Source organism: Chamaea fasciata, unplaced genomic scaffold, assembly GCF_029207755.1.
Source record: "Chamaea fasciata isolate MVZ Bird 193981 ecotype frontalis unplaced genomic scaffold, bChaFas1.0.hap1 SCAF_1, whole genome shotgun sequence".
NCBI classification, from domain to species: domain Eukaryota; kingdom Metazoa; phylum Chordata; class Aves; order Passeriformes; family Sylviidae; genus Chamaea; species Chamaea fasciata.
In genome coordinates, this window is record NW_027094086.1 from 69773472 (window position 1) to 69794660 (window position 21189).

Genomic DNA, 21189 nt, shown 5'->3' on the forward strand with positions numbered 1-21189 from the left:
CATGCAAAATGCTCATGGAACCTGACCAGTGCCAGGCTTGCTCATCAGGAAGAAACCCCTTCTCAGAATCCCCCTTTTTCCACCCCAGGCAAGGAGGTGAGGTGGTATAGAATAACCTCTAATGTTGCGTCCCAGCTACTGCAAACATTAACCCTGTCTTGGTCAGAACCAGGACACAATTGAACTGATGGCTTTTTTTCTTCCTCACAGAAGCCACCCCTGTCCCTCCCTGCACTGCCAAAGCCCTCTTACACAAACCCAGTACATGATTTTCAAGATTCTAAACAAACAGTTTTCAATCTTAAGCCTACTCTTACTAGTCTTGAACATACAAGGATTCTGCTTGCATAAAATTAGTCCCAGAGTTTGGGGTTTTCACACTAAGAGGACAATATGGAAGGACCAGAGTGCACAAGCAGGCTTTCAAAGTCCTTGGGCATAGCTGAGTGAAAAAACACCAGATGCATTATTACATTGCATCATTCTTCTACATATTGCATAAAGAAAAGCTGAAATGTTGCTACTGCCAATGAGAAAGTCATCAGATTTGTGAAATATGGTGTCAGTCAACAAATCTTTTATTGATGATACTCTTGCTTTAACAGTTTACATGTATGTGGTGTAGAGGGTTGACGGACTGCAGCAGACAAAGTACAAAGCAGCGCGAACATTAGTGAATGTTTTTACAAGACATGTTGCCTCCAATATGAAGTTATGAAATCTGTCTCCCTGACTGCAGACTGCAAATGTTTTTTACAGATAGAGTTGATGCTGCTTGTTAGTTTTCACTGAAGACCAACTGAAGCTGGATTTTTAGCCTTTATTTTTCTTGGAAAGGAATCTGTTTAAAAAATTGTCCCGAAACCACTTGTTTTCATTAACATTGAAATACAAATGTGGTACTTACCTCCTAAAGAGGAGTGGAAGCGTACTTGCCACCATTATGATGGATTATCAGAATACTTTATATGAAGCAAAGTAATGTCAAAGAAATTTGTATCTTGCAATAAGCTTATATACAATTGATTATGGTTTCCCTTCTTACAAGAAATAGTCGTCAATTTTTTTTTTTAAATTTTTGATGAACCAGTTTACCTTTCTACATTTCCAGTCACAAGTATGTACCTTACTCTTTGCACTTCTGCTTTTGTATTGCAATTCACAGAAGTTGGTTGGCAAAACATGAAGTCTTTTTGAAAGTGAATGTGAGCAAGAAATTTCAAGTGGCTCAGTCCACATTTTCCAATTATATGAACGTTTTCAACCTATTGAAAAAAAAAAGACTCAAAACACTCTAGTGATCAATCATACCATTTGCTACTTGCATTACTACTACCATTGGTCAGGAAACAACAACATAGATGTTGCAAATCAAGTGAGGAAAGAAAGAAGTTTAATTTTGCATCTTCCTGTTAATGATTTCATGCTTAAACACTAGACTTACCCTGTCGTTAAATGTAAGCAGTCTCTTGATTTAGCCCTGGTTTTCATTCATGTTAAGCCTACGGTTTGCTACTTCTATACTTGAGAGAAAGTTGAGGAATGTATATTCTCAGGAATGTACATGAATACCTGAAACATTGTAAAGAGAATGGAGCCAGGCTCTTTTCCCTGGTAACCAGAGCCAATGGACACGATCTGAAACACAGGGGGTTCTCTCTAGATATTGGGCAATGCTTTTTCACTGTGAGAGTGATGGAGCACTGGTAGAGGTTCCCTAGAAGAGGTGGTGAAATCTCCATCCTTGGAGATCATCCAGAGCCATCCACACATGATCTCAGGTAACTGGCTGTAGGTGGCCCTGCCTGAGCAGGGGGTTGGACCAGGTGACATCCAGAGGTCTCTTCCAACCCCAAGTCATTCAGTGGTAGTGTGAAAATCAAAAGCAGTGGATCTCCTTTGGTTTTGACTTCTGTGCAGATCTTCTATTTAAGATGATACTTCCAGACTGAAAACATACCCATATTGATAGGAGTAGATATATTTTCTGTTGTTATTTCACAAAACTTCATGAGAACGTTCTAAAGCAATGGCAACAATCAGTTTAGCAGACTATAGCACCAAACAAAGTCCTGCATATTTTTTCATGAGTTGGATCTTTTCCAAATGAGTAAATATTTGACAAGCTGTTTACCAACTGGTTATTTTGGAGAAGTACCAGTATGAGTTTTTTCATGTTAATAACAGCTCTAATTTAACAGAAGAGAGTTGATGTACTAGTCCTAAGACAGCTTCACACTTCAAATGCCGGCATAAATACAAGATAGAAACCTGAAATATAAAGGAATGGAAGCAATTTTTTAAACTGCATTGGTTATAGCCAACTGGAATTACATTAGTGATAGTTTGGGGGGTGTGCTTTTAATAAACCTTCCTCCTACAGATGTTCTGTGCTCTAAATATGAGTAAATAGTAACCAGTGGAGAAGTTTATTTTGTTTTTTAAGAGAAAGATAATATTGCTGTGTATTTGGAGCTGTCACTTTTCAAGAAAGCACAGTGGCTTAGATAATTCTTAGTGTTGTCCATGCCAGTTGGCTCAGGGAGATCTTGTCTATCCTTGGAAAAGACCAGTGATACAATGTTGCCTTATAATTAAGTATTTCCAAGAAAAATATCTAGATACAGAACTTGCATAAAGTTATGCCCAGTACATTTTCTTGCCTTACATAGTCCAAAGAGAATCTGTTTGATCAAAGGAAGGACAATATTTCACAAGCACCTATTTATAGATATTTTTTAGGTTAAAAAAGAAGGGAGGAAAAAACTCCTCCAAACTACCACTCCAAGTCCTGTGATTCTGCATGAAGCTGTTTGTGTGATAAAATCTGAGAAGAGAATTTTCCTGCTTCTAGAAAGAAACTGTGGGTACAGTTTCCAGACTTCATTGTTCATGTGATGCCTCATGGCAGTGGTCTCCTTGTTTCTGCACTTGCAGACTTTCTACTCCAAATTGAAGCTGCTGATTCAAAGAAGAGTGGAGAACCTGAACTGACCGTGGCCTTGGTGTGGCATTTACTCTGTGAAGCTAGAGATAAATATATCAAGCGTATCTAGTACTAGCTATGACTGAAAACAGTCTTTACCTGCTCTTTTTGCATCCCCTAAGAACTTTCCATTCTAAGTGTAATGTAATCTAAAGTGGTCTTTTTAAGAAGTTATTCCTGGGTTCCCACAAAACTCTGCTGCTTTTCGAGGTGTATCTTTTATTCCTGCTGTTGCAGGTATGTTCCCTTCGTGGAGAGGTGCGATGGAAAGTGCTGCACGGAGCAAGGACTTGGTTCTTGTATGGCTGACTTTGCTTTTTCAGGATGGAATTTTACCAAATTGATCAGCTTTCAGGAATCCTTCATGAACAAAGGGCCAGATTATTGGTATTAATGGCCTTTTATGCTAGATAGTATTGATATTTTAATCCGAGGCATTAAGATACAGTGTTTTTATTTCTGGTTTTGAAAGGACCATGAGCAATCAAAGGTAGAGCACAAATGCCCAGCAAAGCTCTCAGGCTTTACTGCTATTTTAAGATAGCTTTGGCCTGTGTACTGGTACGACCAGTGTGCATATTTGAAATTCTAGCCTCTACAATGAAAAGGCAAGCCCTCGGAAACAGCCAGTGCTTTTGGAGCATGCTGGTCCTTTGCAAGCTGAATGTTAAACAATGACTTAAGACTCTACTACACACTGGCTGTAGCTCTTGATGTCTTACACATTGGCTCCATTTTTTGACATAATTTTGGCAAGTGGGGAAGCCTGGCAATCTTTCATGCTAGAGGCCTTAGCTCTAATAAAGTGCTTTAGTTATTAGCACAAGTAAATAGTTGTCCATTTGTGCTTCATTAATGCATATTAGTCATACAGTAAATACTGTCATGCTGGCAACTTCCCCAGAATAGTGAATACTTCTGTACAGTTCAGGAGGGGGTTTCTGACAAAGTGCTGTTGGCACCTTTCTTGAAGAAGTTCTTGAAGCTATTAGTGTAGGAGAGTGACAGGCCATTATTTCAGCTCGCATGAGATTTATAGAATTGATACTTCAGTGGAGGCAAAGAGGTATTTTTGATGATTTTTATGCTGTTGCAGTAGGTTCTTCTCAAGTATTTAGTTGACTTCTACAGCCTTCAGCTATATTGAGGCAGGTTGCTTTGGGCTGTGGGGAGTACAAATGAAGTGCCTGCTCTTCTAATGAAAATAAATGTTCCAAAAATCCCTTATGTTTGTCCAGTATTGTAAAATTTTAACTGTGTATTTGAAGAAACCTTGTCTGTGCAGCTAGATGAAATCAGAAGGCAGCACTGACCCATGATCTGTGTGTTTTAGGTTCTTGAGAGATAAGACCCCTAGTACAAATGGTATAAAATTGCAAACAAGTATGACTTTTTCTTTGGAACAGGCAGTGTAGATTTAAGAGTTGCCCTTTTTTTTTTTTTTTTTTTTTTTTTTTGGCCTTTGAGTTCCTGGCAGTGACTTCCAGAAGGACTTGCTCCATACTCTTGCCAACTTGTCAAGGCTGACCAGCTTCTGGTTCTTCATATTGTCATCCTCACCTATTTTGAAGAGAAATGTGTTTTCTGCCTCTGCACTCACCAGGATCATCTTCTGATTAGTGACTTACTGTTTGAATATAAAAGAGAGTAGCCTTGCTAGCGTAGTATTGGCTAGTGTCCTTAGCATGTTCTCATGCATCCTATCTGCTCCTAGTTAACTTGTCTGATCCTTAACTTCCCTTCGATGTGAGTAATGGTTCAATCCTCCAGATGCTGACACTACTCAAAGAACTGGAAGACATGAGGAGTAGTTGGAAAAACTGAGGCAAAAAAATCATTGGTCTTTTTTGTCTTTGGCTGGTGGATCCTGTGCACAACTGAGAACTAACAAAACTAATATTAGCCATCCTTTTGTCCTTACTTGCCTCTATAACAATTCCTTGGTTTTTTCTTGGCATCCTTTGCTTGTTCTAGCTCTTCTGCATGTGCTCGATCTCCATGTTCCTTATGTATAACCTCTTCCTGCTTCAACCTTCTTTGCATTTCAGCATCTAAGCTGAGGCAGGAGATGCCTGTCCATTCAGCTGGCTTTCTGCCATTCCCCTGTGACTTTCTGCATGCCACAGTGGACCATTCTTGAGGTTTGAGGTGGCTGTCCTGCACGATCAGATTGTTCCCCTGGTTACCTTGGTTCTTCAGAGAAGTCTGCCACGGGAACCTTGCACGCAGATTCTTGAATGGGCCAAAAAATCTGCTTTACCACAGTCCAGGACTAATTCTGCTGGTAGTCTTGCTCTCTTTGCTTACTCTTTACTATCATTTCTGCATCATCTCCACTGCCATTAACCTCTTCCTCCCCAAATTGCTCTTCTTTGTCTGTCGGTTGGCTTTGCCAGCTTGTTGGTCAAGCAGGAAAGTGCTTCCCCAGCTGGCTCACTGATCACTTGTGAAGTTATCTTTAACCCACTCCAGATATCTTTGTAGTGTCCAGTGCTGGCTGCAGCTGGAACAGCACTGTTTGCTTGTGAGTGGGTCAGAAATGTGATTTAGCTGATTTATGTCAAGTTTCTCCCCGTCCCATGCACCTGGCTGCAACAATGGACTCATTTGGCTTGAACAAGACAAGTATTCCGAACATTAATCTTCTTAAAGATGGTGAATGCTTATTTTGGGAAGAAGTATTGAGGTGGAAAATGAGGGGCTTGGCAGTGTGACAGAAACAAAGGAGAACCTAGGTGCTAGCCAATTGTTCAGGTGTTTCTTGTCCCAGCACTGTCCTTTGTGGCTTCCCAGCCAGGCTGTTGGTACTCAGTCTCCTGTCATGGCACTCTCTTGGCTTCCCTGATGTTTATTCTCTCTCACAAGGCTTACATCCAAGTGGACTGTCTCCCATGCTGCCTTCTCCAAGGACCTCCTGCCAGCCTTATCAACCTAGGATGGTCCTTGGGGTGGCATAGGGAAGCTCCCCCTTGCTGGGTAGCTTATGAGTGCCCACCCTCATATCTGACTGATGTTGCTCTCCTTTGGTCATGACTGCCTCTGGCTCCGAGTCATTTGGTGGGGAGGCACTAGGAGAGTCTTGGCCAGATGTTCCCTTTCCTCGCCACTGTGGGCCCATTGCAGAGGAGATGCCATCTGCCTGCCTGGAGAGTACAGAGGCAGTGCAGGTCAGGGAGCAAGGGCTGACAAAAGCCTTCAAATGCATGAACTGTTTTATTGATTGTAAAAGGTTTGTGCCTAGCCTGGCAAGGCTAGCGTCTCCCTTTCCTGTCCGTGGGTTTTCTACCTCTTCCATCTCTGGCAGAGACCTGACCTCCCAGGATTTCCTTGAATGGTTATGTTCAGGGCAATGGAGAGTAGTGCCTGGGGAAGCTTGGTAGAAGATGTTCTAGCTCTCCTAGAAGGAGATAACAGGCTCTTTCAGGAAGAAATCTTGGCAATGATGGTGTCAGGAGACAGACAACTGTATATCTGTGGCTAGTCCACTTCCATGGGCCATCTTTCCTCATCGCCCTCTGTGGGCTCTAGGTCTCCTGCCACCTGGCTGATTGAAGCCCTTTTATCCTGCACAGTCTTTCTCTGTGCTCGTACCCTGTTCCCCTCTGCATATCCTCCTTCTTCCAGAGCTCTTTCTTGGGCTCATTATTCTTGGCCACACCACCATGACCTCTTATCATGACATCTTGGAAAGATTTCTGCGGAAGGTAACTCCAGGATCCTATGTAACACACATTACATACATATATAAATAATCCATTTATTAAAGCAACTTAACATGTTTACTCACTCACACATGCCTTCTCAAGTTAGGTGATTTTTTTTCCTTTTCAAATTCAGGACAGACCCAAGGAGTTTTTCAACCCAAATATATGTGTCAATGTTTGAGGTAGTCACCTGAGGCGTTTTGTAGCTGGAAGCATTTGTAGAGCCTGTTTTCTAAGGTAAATTTGAATTAAGACTTCAGAGAACCTGTTTCTCTACTTCTGACCGTATAGAAGTATATAAGGCACTGTGTTGTAAATTTGATGGATAAAAATCCTTCCTGTGTTTGCTGGTGAGATTTCTGCATGAAATATATTATTTTTTGCCGTGATGTGAAAAGGGCTAACTGAAGTGTGCTAAAGATGTTTTGAAAAAGGCATCTTTTGCAATCTTGCTTTTTCTGGAGTCCTTTATGTCCTCAGAGTTATGACAAACTGCTGGCTGTTGAACATGAACTGTCTGTATGGTTAAGTCAAAAACCATAACTGCTATGCTGGCTGAGAGCAAGTTGGAAAAATAGTTTTCTGACAGTGTATCTTTTGAGTATGACTTGCCCTGAAGATTAAAATAAACCCAAACCCACAAGACCAGAAAGTTCTCATCTATCAACTGTGCCAGTAGCATCTTCTGAAACAGGGATATTGACACAATAACATGTATTAGTATGATGTGAGATTACACACATGCTATCAGTACTGTGGTATGCTAGTGGGCTTCTAGGTAATTTGTCACAATTAATTTTCTTGTTTTAGCTAAATAAGTAGTCTTCTGTTCATCTGTATCCAGAAGGTGGCTCATTCTTCTCATCCCACAGCTTGATTCTAAAGCCTAGTTCAAAGTTTTTCCTCTTCTCTTCCTCATCCTATGACTCTTTTTTTTAATCTCTGATTTGACTTTAATCTCAGCATGAATCTTTTCTACTACCTTTTATTTCATAGACCTGCATTTTTGGGTTAGAAAGAATAGCTCAAAAGTAGAGGAAGCAGTACAGTAAATACTGGTTGTGCTGTTAGAGGCACCACCCTGAATTAATCACCATTCACCTGAAGTGTGGTAGCTGCTCATGTGCAAGCTGCCAGCCCCTTGAACTGCAAGGTAAACAAGTTACTTCCCCTCCCTAGTCTTCAGCAGTGGTTTCACAGAAGAGAAAGAAAAGCCACTTCAATACCGATTGAACAGCAGCTCACCCTATTGCATCCCATCTTTTCTTGGAGTGAACAGTAGAAATCCATTTGCAGAGATGTTCTTGTGGTTGATGGCAGTAGTGTTTCAGTGTTGCTAAAGCCAGCATGATGAAACATTGCACATATGGATTTATTACAACTGTGGGACTTCTTGAACTTTTCTTCTGGCTGGCCAGCTTTGCAATCTCTATTCACATCTCCTTGTCTGGAGACCCTTTACCTGGGCAGGTCTTGTTTTGAGGTGGTTTGCTTGTTTTGTTTCATGTGCTGCCTTGGCAATGTAAGGCACACCAGACCTTCCTCCAGTAGCATGCTGGTAGTTATTAAGCCCTTTTGATCTGTTGAGGCTTTAATATAGCCTCAGAGGCTTTGTGTGGAATTAAAGCAGCTGCTGCTAACCATGTAGAAGCGCCTCAGTGTATGTTCTGATGTGCTGTGGATAACTTCCTTGGAAGTGTCCAGTAGGTGTTAAAAGAAGTGGGGAGGAGCTGTATAAAATAAGTGGTCACTTGACACACACTGTGAACAACTTTAAAACAGAACAAAAAAAAAAAGAAAACCTTCCAAGCGTGAAGAGGTGATTGACGTCCTTGCTTTTAGTATGCCAGCTTCTGCAAAACCTGAAGATTTATACTTTGTATTGTGCTTTCTGGGACAGTGTGCAATTTTACATGTAATTTGTTACTATTTAAATGCAAATTGCTGATCTTTTGTAAATTTTCTTTCTTCAGAGAATGTTAAGTCAATAAAGATTATATGATAAAGCCATCTTCTTAATGCAGGATAACTGGTAGAGCTACTTGCAATTAACTCCCTTTCCTCAAGGAAAGGAAAACATGGCAGGCACTACCTTGAGATGGATAGATACAAGTATGCATTTTTATTGATACAGAAACAAGTGCAACAGTGAAGCATATTTCATACAGTACCTAGATTTTTTGAAAATTAGACAGAGATAGGTACACTAGGAAGACCACTGAGATAAGTTCTCAGGCTAAAAAGTACCTTTGAGGTGCTTGGATTTTACTATAGTCAAACCTAGATACTTCTTTTACTAAGGACAATGAAAATGAATGAAATCAGAATCATTTAGGCTGGAAAAGACCTCTAAGATCATTGAGTCCAACATTTAACAGATAACTACCCTGTCAACTAGACTATGGCATTAAGCTTCACATCCGGGCATGAACACCTCCGGGGATGGTGACTCCATCACCTTCTTGGGAAGTTTGTCCCAGTGTTTAACAGCCCTTTTCATGAAGAAATTCCTCTTGATGTGCAACCTGAACTCCCTCTGGTGCAGCTTGAGGCTGTGTCCTCCCATCTGTCACTGGTTGTTGTATTTCTCTGGGGAATGGTTTTTCCCCCCAAGACCCCTAATGTCTGTAACCATAGAGTTTGACCTTTCTTTCCATTCTTGACCTAATTGGCTGAGTGCCAGCCATCCTCCCTGAGTGGAAGACTAGATAAGACCCCTGTACTTCCTTGTTCTTGCTCTTGCCCCCTGGAACCCTTCGAGAATAAACGCTTTGGAATAGTCCTGGTGCAAGAGCCTGTTTTGGAATCTTTTGTCATGTCCCTCTGAGATATCCCTCCAAAGCCCCTCAAGAGCTAGCCCTGGGGGGCTGTGGGGGATATTTACAGCTGGTTGCCTGGGAGAAGAGGCTGACCCCCACCTGGCTACAAACTCCTTTCAGGCAGTTGTAGTGAGTCATAAGGTCACTCCTGAGCCTCCTTTTTTGCAGGCTAAACACCCCCAGCTCCCTCAGCCACTTGTTGTAGGACTCATTCTCTAGATCCTTCACCAGTGCTGTTGCCCTTCTCTGGACTTGCTCCAGCACCTCAGTATCTTTCTTGTAGTGAGAAGTCCAGAACTGGACACAGAGACTCAAAGTGTGTCTGAGTGCAGGGTGACAATCACTGCCCTGGCACTGCTGGCCTGTTTTTGAAACAAGCCAGGACCTCATCAGCCTTCTTGGACACCTGGGCACATGCTGGCTCATGTTTGGCTGCTGTTGACCAGTGCCCCCAGGTTCTTTTTCTCTGGGCAACTTTCCAGCAACTCTTCCCCAACCTGGAGTGTTGTATGGGGTTATTGTGACCCAAGTCTAGGAGCTGGTGCTTGGACTTGTTGAACCTCATATAATTGTCCCTTTGATCCAGATGCCTCTGCAGAGCCTTCCTGCCCTCCAGCAGATCAGCTCTCCCATCCATCTTAGTGTTGCCCATGAACTTAGTGAGGGTGTAGATGATACCCTTGTCCAGATCATTGGTAAAGCTACTGAAGAAGATCAGGCCCTATATTGAGCCCTGTAAGTTTCTTTTGTTTTGAGAAATTGGAGTAAAACAGTGATTCACTGAAATAGTCAGGATGGCTCCTGTTGTTAGTCTTATCTAAATTTTTGTTTTCTTTCCAGCTGTTATGAATTGACAGTTTTGATGTAGGTCTTTCTGTAATGCAGTCTGCAGCATCATTTGTGTTAGAGATTTTGTCCAACCATTGTGTGCTAACACTTAGGGGTGGCAACTTAATGAAGTCTGATAGAGCATCACTGGGGATTTTTTTTTTTTTCCCTAGGAGAACTGTTTTGAACATTGCTGTGTGTCCTAGGGTGACTTTATGATGCTTGTATCCCCAGTTGTTTGTTCTGTTTAGGCTGGATATTAAGTTCTGCACCTTTAAGCCTGGTTCAGAGAGTGAAGGGAGGAAAGAAAAGTGCACAGTTTGTTTGCAGAAACTGCACTTGCTCCCCTGCATTCTTCTCATGGACTGTGTTATCTGCAGCAGGGACAGTGGGAAAGAGCTCTCCTTTGCTTTTAGTTAATTTTTTTTTAGCAAGCTGAGGCAGAGAAGTTCCCCAGAGTGTGGCTTTTCTTTTTCTTGGAACTGTTCAAACCTACTCTGGACTGAAAATCCAGAAAACACCGGGACCTCACACCTGTGGCCCACCAGGGCCCGGGACACAACATTTTCCTGTGCAGCAGGGACTGATGAGAGACTGAGTGAACTGAGCTACACCCCATGAACAAGGACTTTCTGAATCTGCCATCTCTCTTCAGAACAGCAAGAGGTTTTATTGTTTATTATTCTTCAATTTTTTATGCTTGTGAATACTTTGCTTGTTAAATAAATAGCTTTTTTTTACTTTTCTCCAAGGAAATATTTTCCTGAAACAGCTGGGGGCAGGTTCCTTGAATCTGCTTTCTAGAGGGGCCCCTTTGGAAGTTTCCTGCCAAATTTGCCCTAAACCAGGACACTGTGAAAGGTGCAGTTATGCATGTGACTTTCTTAGAGCTGCGCAGGTTAAATGAGATTCATACATGATTAAGGAAAGAAATGCAGACATTCATGTATGTTGTTCTGTTGGTAATGATGTGGGGTTTTTTTTTTCCCTATTCTGAAGGCTTGCAAAGTAATCCATTACTGCTAAATATGCAATACAAAACAACTGTTTTAGGTACCTATGTATTGCAGACTGTTTCTTGAACTCTAACATTTTTTTGCATAAACTACATTACTGATTTGCTCTGACTGTAACCCTTTCTGATATTTGGTTAGGGGAGAACACAGCAGTCTGTTCCAATACAAGATCTTATTCTAGGTGATTGATCATGAATAATTACTGTGCCTTAGACTGGTGTCTGTGTTTTCTGTGGGGTTTAAGTAGGGTATAGAGCAGTCAACTGAAGTGTATAAACATTTGCCCCATATCTGAGATTCTGAAATGGCTTTTTTTTTGGTAGTGCTTGCTGTTGTAGAGATGTGCAAAGAGTAATTCTGTATCGACTTGAGAACGAGTCACCTGAACTACAAATGCCCTTGTCTGAAGTGAGCAATGAGTTCTGGGGCAGATGGCACCATGTAACAGGAGAATGGATCTTTATCTGAGCGGGAAGGTGTGTGGTCCAGGTAATTAGAATCATAGGTTTGATTAGATGGGACAAGCATTTCTAGACCTAGTTAACTATGGAACTAATGCCAAGGATCACTGTTGGGAAGGAGGGGAGGGGTACCAAGAACACCCTCAATTTCAGCAATTGAGCAAATTGGCTAGAAAGTAGAGTGATGAGGTCCATGTTGCTAATAGTTGAAACAATGAAGGATAGCAAAGTAGTCTTGTATGAATTTGTTAAACATGACACTTGATATTGGTCAGTTTATCAGTTTGAAGACCTTAAGAGCAGTTTCATTAGCAGGTGAGAGTTACTTTGCTCACTGACATCCAGTAAATTTTAATGGTCTGTGTGGGCACAGTGGCTTGTTCCCCACAAGAGGTTTATCATTTTGTCATTTCTGTTGAGGGCTGTGGAGAACTTCTTCACTTGTTGGCCTGTTCAGATTCTCAGTTTGAACCTGAACCATCACAAAGACAAAAGGGGGTTAGCACTATTGCTGGTAAGAGAGCAGACCCACATTCTGTTATAAACACAAAATTTATAACTTTGTGGTTTTTATAACACAAAGTTATAAATTCCTTTTTGTTTCATGTTGCATTCCTTTGTTGAGTTTCATCTGTCTTGATGGCTAGGGCTTCCTAGATATAAGCTTACATACACTTAAATGTAATTTAGGTTATCTGGCTGTGGTTGCCACTTTCCAAAGCATAGAGATTTGAATATAAATTCCTGAAGAGAATGCCGTTGTATGAAAACAGTGATTCCTTCAACCCAGGCGGCGTCTTCCCTTTTCTCCTCCCTCCCCTGGCGTGAGACACACAAATGTGTTGCTGCAATGCAAGATCCAGAGTCCACCAGCTCATCCTTTAAAGCACTGGGCCTTCCAAGGTTAATTCAGGGCATTGTAAGCCTGTGCTAGGACAGACTGTCCAAGGAAGGCATTTTGCAGAACGTCTCCCATCCATGTGATAGAAGGATGCTGTCAAAGCCTGACTCCCAAAGCCAGTGTTCTTGGAAGCAGCTGGCCAGCAGTGCTGCTATAACCAAAGCTGTAGTGGATTCAATGCCAAGTAGAACAGATGAGCTACGTTGTATTTCACAGGTCTGGGCATGGAGAAGCCAGTACATTGGAAAGGATCAAATATCCTGTACCTTCTTTCTGTGTTACCGCCTCCCCCAAAAGAATATATGAGATTTTTAAATTTTTAATTTTTAATACAAGCTTAAAGGAAATAATTTTGAAGATGTTTTCTCAGATTGGACAGGTGTGTTAGCAAGTGAGCGATGCTGAAATTTGCCATTGCACCAGGGTACAAATATTCATTCTCATTATGTTTCTTTTTGTCCTTCTGATGAAGAAGGAATATAGTCTGACCGTGCACTTCAGAAACTTGAACAAAACATGGAAAGTGACCCTGCTAAGGATTCTTGAATAGGCTAAAGGTTTTATGATCAACAACACCTTGTTGTGGGTTGCGTTACTCCCTTAGATTGTGTGAGCACCATCCAGTATGGTAGTTAACATGTATGAACTTGTGCTTTTGGCTCAATTTAAGTACTGTAGTCTGTTAAGTGTCAGTTCTTTGATACAAGATCTCACTGAAAAGCCTCTTTTAAAAAAAAGAGGAATATGACACACTGCTTTAAGTTATACTTTCTCATGGTAACAAAACTCAATTTTTAAATTCAATTCCTCCTGATAAGTATGGTTCACTCTCACAAAAACCAGATTTTTCAGGAGACTTAATGTTTGAGTCAGTATTGACCAAAACCAAAGAGCTTGGAACATGCAGCAAAGGATGTAGCTTTGAACATGTATCTTTGTCAGTGGCAGTCCCTTGCCAGTGATAGTGACTTTCTTTGGAGGTAAGGCTAATTTACAATAAAGTGCAAGCTAGAGATACATTATCAGGTTCTGCAGGTGCCAGCAAAAGAAATAAAATTTCCATATAAGCATGCAGCTTTCCTACTGTGAAGAATTTCTTAATATAAACTACATTTATTCTGTGGTGCTTTATTAGAAATGAAAATAAACCCAGTTTGTTTTAAAAAAAGATGTTAGAGGATACTTGATCAGTAAGTAAGTACTTCATTTTTCTAAGTACTTTATAGGCGAAGACGCCTCTAAGGAGTGATTGCTTTCACTGAAAATTTTGTGCAATTGTTTCTTTTATTTCAAAACTTTATTTTTTAGCTGTAAACTGTCTCTAACAGCCACAGTAGTTTTAGTCTCATGAAAAACAGAACAAAGCTTTTAGCATTTCTAAGCCTGTCAGTTGGATTCCCTCATTGCTAGCTGATTAAAAGACAGCAACTCTGATGCACTGAATTTTCTTCTACCATAATAAATGGCAGTCTGGTCCAAAAAGTGCACACTGTGGAGTATACTATCCATTTTCTCTGTGCAGGGTACAGGGAGACAGCTCAATTTTTGCAGAAATGGTTGGTTCCTACTAAGAGAGGACTGCGTCTAGTGAGAGAGTTTTTTGCCAAATTTTAGGTTCAGGAGTGTTGAAAGCCCTTTTAATGCCAGTTTTGCAAAGATCAGCCTAGAGAAGCTGAATGTCTAATCTTAGCCCATATGCATGCTGTAGAAGTGCATTGCTGGAGCTGTCAGCTAACACTCACTATGCTCATTCCTGCCTTTTAGGAGTAAACAGCTGCTAGCAGATACTGTTGGAGGTTGCTAGCTGTGGTCCAGCTCCTGCTGGACTGCATTAATTAATTAATTAATTACTTTCCTGGATGCCAAAGAGACGCTGGGAGTTGGGGCAGGGGAGACAGGAAGAAGCTGGTGATGGTGGTTTTTGGTTTGCCCAGATAGCAATTGCAATGCAGGTAGTGATAAGTCACATAACTAGACTCCTAAAAACAAATCTGAAGCACCTTCAGAAAAATAAGTTTCTGGCTCAGCTGTAGCAGTGGCTTCTATAACTGTATGGGGCTATAGCTTTTAGGAAGAAACACTTCAGCGGCTTGGGGCATACACACTAGGGTTTCAGTGTTGTCAACAGGGTCCAAATCCCCAGGTCTTTTTTAGACTTGAAGGTTTTCTGATCAATGAAGTTGCTAAAGCCCAGAAGGGGTCAGGAGATAAGTTCCTCCAAGGTCAGACTGACAAGCCTTTCTGCCTTCCCCTGTATCATGGGATGTAATATAATTCCTGTGATTCATTCAACAAATTCTCTGCCACTGCAGAGACATGGACCACAGATGCAGGTCTGTCATGTCTGTCAGCCTCATTTTCCTTCTCCTTTTGCTAATTCCTGGTCTGTTGTAGCTATCATACATGTTGCATAGTGGGCTGGTAAGTCTGCTGAGGGTTGTAGGAATGTGTGGATCACAGCAGGTCTTTGTGCCCTGCCAGGGTATCGCGTGTTTTCGGTGATTTGTGGCACTGAGGATTGGAGGTGCTGTGGCGTGTCGGGAGGAATGTGCTGCTGCCTTTGCTGCTCCTGTAATCCTGAGCTGGCTTGTTTGTTCTTGGTCTCTAGGGTTATTGCTCCCAGCCTCGACAGCCAGTACTGTAAAATCAGAAGGATTCCTGCAGTTAGTGGCTTTGCTACTTCAGGAGAGAGAGCCCAACTTTTGACAAAGCTAAGTGGCTTTATTTTAAGCCCTTGTTTGTACAAGCTCTCTTAGCAATGGGAATGCTAAAATTCTAGGTTCACAGTTACTCTGTTGACTTACTGAGCCTTTCACTTGGCTCTTACCTAGTCAAATGACTATAGTTAAGAGGCAGGAAACCAGGTTACAGGTCTTTAATTATGTAATATGTGGGTTGTCTGAGAATGCGCTTTAAAGTTTTTTGCCTAGTGCGCAAAGCCTGTGTTTTCTTTATTTGTATGACATGTTAAACACTCTGGCAGAAAACAGTAAAACATACACACTCTCTTTGAGTAAACTTGAAATAGTTTGCAAAGCAGTGACTTTGGACAAACCCAAGAACCTCGCACTTCCCTCAGGACTCTTAATTGGAACACATTTCCTCAAACTCTGGGGTGTCAGCTTGCTGAAAATACGTCGTACCGAACAGCTGTCTGGTAGGGGAGTGTGCTGCTGTGTTTTTAAGAAAGGAGCGTCACATGGATTACTAATTGATCTGGACTGTGGAGTTTGGATTAGAACTTGAACATTGGTCTGGATATGTCAGTTGGATTTATTCTTGTAATAGCCTGTGTGTTTGCCATCACAGGGCTAAGAGTAAAACTGAGTGAGCAGGAACTCTGGATGGCTGTGGATACCAGTAAGCTATAGGAAAGTTTACTGAGATGAATGGCTGGCTACTCGGCACTCAGCATAACTGAGTCTATTATCCTCTTTGTACATTTGATGTTTGAAGTAAACCAAAGCTGCAAAATCGTGGTATAAAGAATCAGCATAGCTTAAAAAGCAGTCCAGGAAGTTCCTTTACATAAATGCAAACAGTCTTTTGTTTGGAAAGTGGGGAATGTTATGAAGCATCCTCAGAAGAAACGTTGTCTAATCTGTTCATTGCCTAAGGAAACTCCATGGGCATGTTAAGAATGGCAGTACTGAGTGAGATGAAGAAATGTTTGTCTGTCTGTATCCTTTTTCCAACAGCAACAAGTTGCAGATACAAAGAGAGTGTAATTTCTGGAAGTATCTCCTTTCTGCTTCTGTAGCCTGGAGCTGTGTCCACTTTTTCACAGCCCTTGGTGTTCATCTTATCAGTGAATTTTTGTAGTTGCCTTTTTTTTCTGGGAACCACGTACATTTGAGCACTCTGCAATAGCTTCCTCGGTCTGTGCTAACATAGGTTACTTAGTTTTGCTTTACACAAGTTGCCTGAACAGAGTAAAGCTGTGGTGGTTCAAATAATGGCTTTGGTAGTTTTCTCTTTATGCTCAGCTAGTCCAGTACCTTGGTGTGATGAAGGAGCATCGCCAGGTTGGCAGGGAGCTCCTGTTTGGCAGGAGTGCCCTCTCTGCAAACTGAGGCATATCTGCCTTGATAGTCTCCTAAATTGCGGTGAGACCCGTCAGCACGGCTGACTTTACTTTCTGTTGTGCTGGATGGTGTACAAACATCAGAAGTATGTCATGATCTTAATTTGTTGCTGTGGGACTGCTGGCATGAGTACGCGTGACTCTTGCTCAATTGAACCTTTTGTTCAGGGGCACAGCAGTGTGGGTTTGCAGATAGCTACAGTAAATCCAAAAACAGGGACGGTCTTCTTGGTGGTCTGGACATCCTCAGTCTGGCCATGCTCCCAGGAGCTTCCGAGAAGCTGTGCTGCCACTTGTAGCCTTTCTTCATCTTGTAAACGTCCAGAGACTGCTGAAATTAGAAGAAGCTGAAGCCTTCAGGGGATTTCCAGACTTCTCCAGAAAGCTGCTCTGTCTCCTCTAATGCTAGACCCCTTCCTTCACAAAGAATGAGGGAGAAGAGAGGTATAAATGCTACTTCATTATTTGTACATTCAAATGCCTCCTCCCTTCTCTAAGCACTATTTACCTGTAAGATTACCCTGAATGACTGACTGGATAACCTTTGCTGAAAAAACTAGGATGAGAGAAGCAGCAGTAGAGTGATAGCAACACACTGGTCTGTCTAATAATTCAGTCTCATACTGATAAATACACTCCTGAGCTAAACTGCAGGTGGGAACAGTGGCACTTGGAGCCAAAGAGGTGATTAAAGTGCACGTGTGCAGACAGCAGAGCTGCTGTAGTATATGTCTGGCTGATTCTCTGATTAAAAGATGAGATTTAATGTTTTCTTAGATAACTGAAATGCTTATCGTGCTAGCACAAACAGCAGCAAACATTGTATGTCATAGTTTAAGGAGTGCAACTTGAAAGGCTTGGTTATAGATTGAAAAATAAATCTAGATTGTCCTGGTTACTGATACGTAGAGATAACACTGTCTATGAGCGGACTTTGGCTCTTAAGGCGATACAAACACGTCACATTTTGTGTCGTGCAACATAGCTTTGCAAAAGGACACTGTAATCTGACCTGTAATGATGGTGTGTTTGGCTTTATGGAATGCTAATGCTTTAAAAGACCCTGCTTCAGGTCCTTCTAGCACTCTTGCTAGCCACTCAGTTAAATCATCCTTGGTTGCAGAGGCAGACTGATAGAGAAAACAGCACATGCAAAAAAAAAAGTCAACGAAGGCTAATGCTCAGCCAGCTTCTAAAAATACTACAATAGCTGGATGGTACAGTAAGTTAAGTAACATGCTTTAATTTCATATTGAGAGCATTTATTGGAAGCGGAGGGAAAGCTGGGGATTAAACCATGAAGCAAACAAATTACTTGCTTGGAGGCCGCTTTCAGCTGCAGCAGCGCGGGTGATGGTGATGGACCAAAGCAGGTGCCCACTTTGCCCCCTGAGCTGGGGCCTGACAACAAGGCTGCTGGCACAGAGTAATTATATAACTTTATTTCCTGCCCCCGTCCCCTTTCTTCTTTTACCCTTGTTCCAGCGTGTGATCTCCACTGCAGCTGGCCCGGTGCCGGTGTTTGTCTCTGCACAACGGACACAAACAGATTCTGGAGGGTCATGTGAAACTACCCCTGGCTCTTTAAACCTCACCGCCCTTACCTTTTCCCCTCCACTGCCTGCATTGCTCTAACAGGTGTGGCTTTGTTTATGCACGGCCTATCGCTTTGCTTTAGCACCTGGGTTTTGCTGGCCCGCAGTGTCCGGAGGAAACCTTTGCCTCCTTGTTTTGCTCAAGCTGCAGGAGAACTCTCTGGATCTTGTGGGCAGGTGTTTGCACTGAGCGGAACAGGCAGGGGCATCAGCTTTATAAGGGCAGCACCAGCAGTCATTAGTCACTGTAACCTCTGCTTCCGGGTACTTTGATCTACCTTACCATGGCTTTGGCTTAACTTTGTGAGTAAGGCCTGTGGTTCTCAGCATCTTCTGGTACAAGATGTAAGGTGATTCCAGTGAGGGTGTATCCTACTCGCAATTTTTGGCAATTGCGAGTTAAAAAGAAAGAAAAGTCTGGTTTAATTGAAGAGTTATGGGCCTGGAGCCAGGTGAAGTCTTGAAATAAGGTCTCTCAGTTAATTGTTTGTGTGTTACTGCTGTGGGAAACCCAATTGTAAAATCATGCATCTCGGCCCCATTTTACCTTTGTTACTGCATAGTACTTCATTAATCTTGCCTTCCAGAAGGGTCTTTTATATGTTGGGGCAACTGAAAGCACATTTAGGTATGTCACAAATAGCTTTTAGCTGGTTTTCTTGTTCCAGGTTTTATTTCTCTTGGGATGCCCTGTTGCTCTTCCCAGCCAAGAGGCAATATGTCACTGCATCCATGCATTAGACGCTGTGACTTCTTCCTGGAAAGTGAAACTAATGCTGCTAAACTGCATCTGTGAGGTTTTAGCTACCCCATAAAAATTGGTCATGTTGAATTTCGGGGAGGGAAATGCACAGAGAACACCTCTGGGCTGGAGAGGGATGTTCTCCTGAGTTATCCCTGCCTGTGATGCTTACCTCTTAGCCTTTGTACTGAGCTTCAGCTTTAAGTTTTGACTGAAACTTTTTCTAGATAAGTGTCTCCTCCCCGCTGATGCCCTTGGCACCTTGGAAAATTACAACTGAACTGTCTGAGGAACATATTCATAATTTTGTATATCCTTTCTGCAGTTGCCTTCTTACTCTGCAAGTCCCAAATTTCCTGCCTCAAGTTTAAAATGCAGATGATGTGAGTCAGATCTGTGATGGCTGTGTGGCATCCCAAAGAAAATGAGATAAATCCAGTGAGAATGACTAGTGCTCCGAAAGGCTAATAATGTTAGAATGTGATACCCTGTGATGAAAACACAGGGATTTGATGAAAACAGGAGCTCCAGAGTTGCTTATTCCTAGCAAGTGTTCAGTTAGCTCCAGTGAAAGAGCTAACAAATACTGCTGTGTTTCAAGAAAGTAAGAACAAAGGCAGTCGTGCTGACAGAAGGTCTGATGTGGTTTGGGTTGTTGTTTTTTTTTTTGATTCCTGAGAAGCAGTAACAAAAACCCATGAGATAAGCAAGATGTTGTGCATGAAACAACAGCCAGTGTTGTGAAAATCAGTGCGAAGAATGTAAAGAGCTATAAGGGGAGATAGCCAGGATGGAGGCAGAAGTTTAAGTGGTCCCACTTGTATCAGGCATAGATAGATGGATGCCATTTGTATCTTATCATACAGTGTTAACTCATAAAAACCTTCTTTAGTCATACCACTGTTGTCAGTTTCTGTCTTATAAATGCCTGTGGGCTCCTGAACTGATCCCTGATGGTGATGACATTTGAGAGCAGTGCTTGAGTACTTGAATCAAAACTCAAGCATTTGCTGAGACAGTCTCTCTGATGAAGAGATAATTTATTTCATATACTGTATAACTATATACAGTTCTAGTCCTCAAACACTACATCCATTATGATTTTGAGCATTAGCTTATATTTTGTCAGTGCTGGACTGAGGGCTCACAGTTGCGTGTAGTTGAATGGCCACTCGCTGTGTGCTTGTTTCTGCTCTGCCTTAATTACAATGTCATTTGCCATGAAGGTGGTTTCTGTGTTTTGACATAAAAGCAGGTCATGTCACTGTGTATTTAGCCCACTCTTTGGGCACAGTGGGATCATGTGTATAGTCATGTATATCACTGTGGCAGTTTATGCTCGGTGATGTATCAGTGCAGTCAACTTTGCGCATTAACTTAGTATATGCTAAGGTATGCCAGTTTTGTAAAACCACACACCTGCTCTAAATCTCCTTCTTAGAATTCTAAAATGTGACTTACTTGCTTTTCCTATTTTCTTGTTTATATTTCAGTTTTCCAGCTTTCTCCTAGTTGTCTTCTTTGGCAGGATCTTTGAGAAACTGGTATTTTAGGCTTAGCCAAATTCAGTTTGTGTTAAAACTTCATGAAACTTGATCTTGTGAGAATTCCAGTATGAAAAAAACAACAGGTTGGCATCCAGAGCCATGGATGTTTATCTAAACTGAACTTCTGATTTCTCTTGAGATTTAGTAGTTCACTACTGAATCTGTTTCAGTCCAGTTAATTAGTTACAAAGCCGTAAGCCACAGACTTGGAATTAAAGAAAACAAAGCCCCAAGCCTCCGCATAATTTGATGCAAGAAGAAGCTTTTGTTAAACTAGGAAGTGCATTTACATCACTGTTTCTCCTTTTGAAATGGGAACTGGTGTACAGATGAGCCAACAGCATAGTCATTGATTCTGGATCCATGCCACACGTATTAATGTGACAGCCTAGTGTCCCCCTGTGATCTGTTCCCCCACCTTCTCTGACATTGCTTTCTCCTTCCAGAGGCATGGCAGGGATTTTTTGTTTTGTATTGGTGGTTTGACTCCATGTAATGTTGCTTGC

The 21189-nt window shown here is 41.8% G+C and overlaps 1 protein-coding gene across 2 annotated transcripts in view; it reads left to right on the forward strand.

Annotated features, from left to right (window-relative positions):
• Positions 1–21189, forward strand: part of GRB10 (growth factor receptor bound protein 10) — a 145774-nt gene that overhangs the window by 40837 nt on the left and 83748 nt on the right. The gene's annotated exons all lie outside the window — the stretch shown is intronic.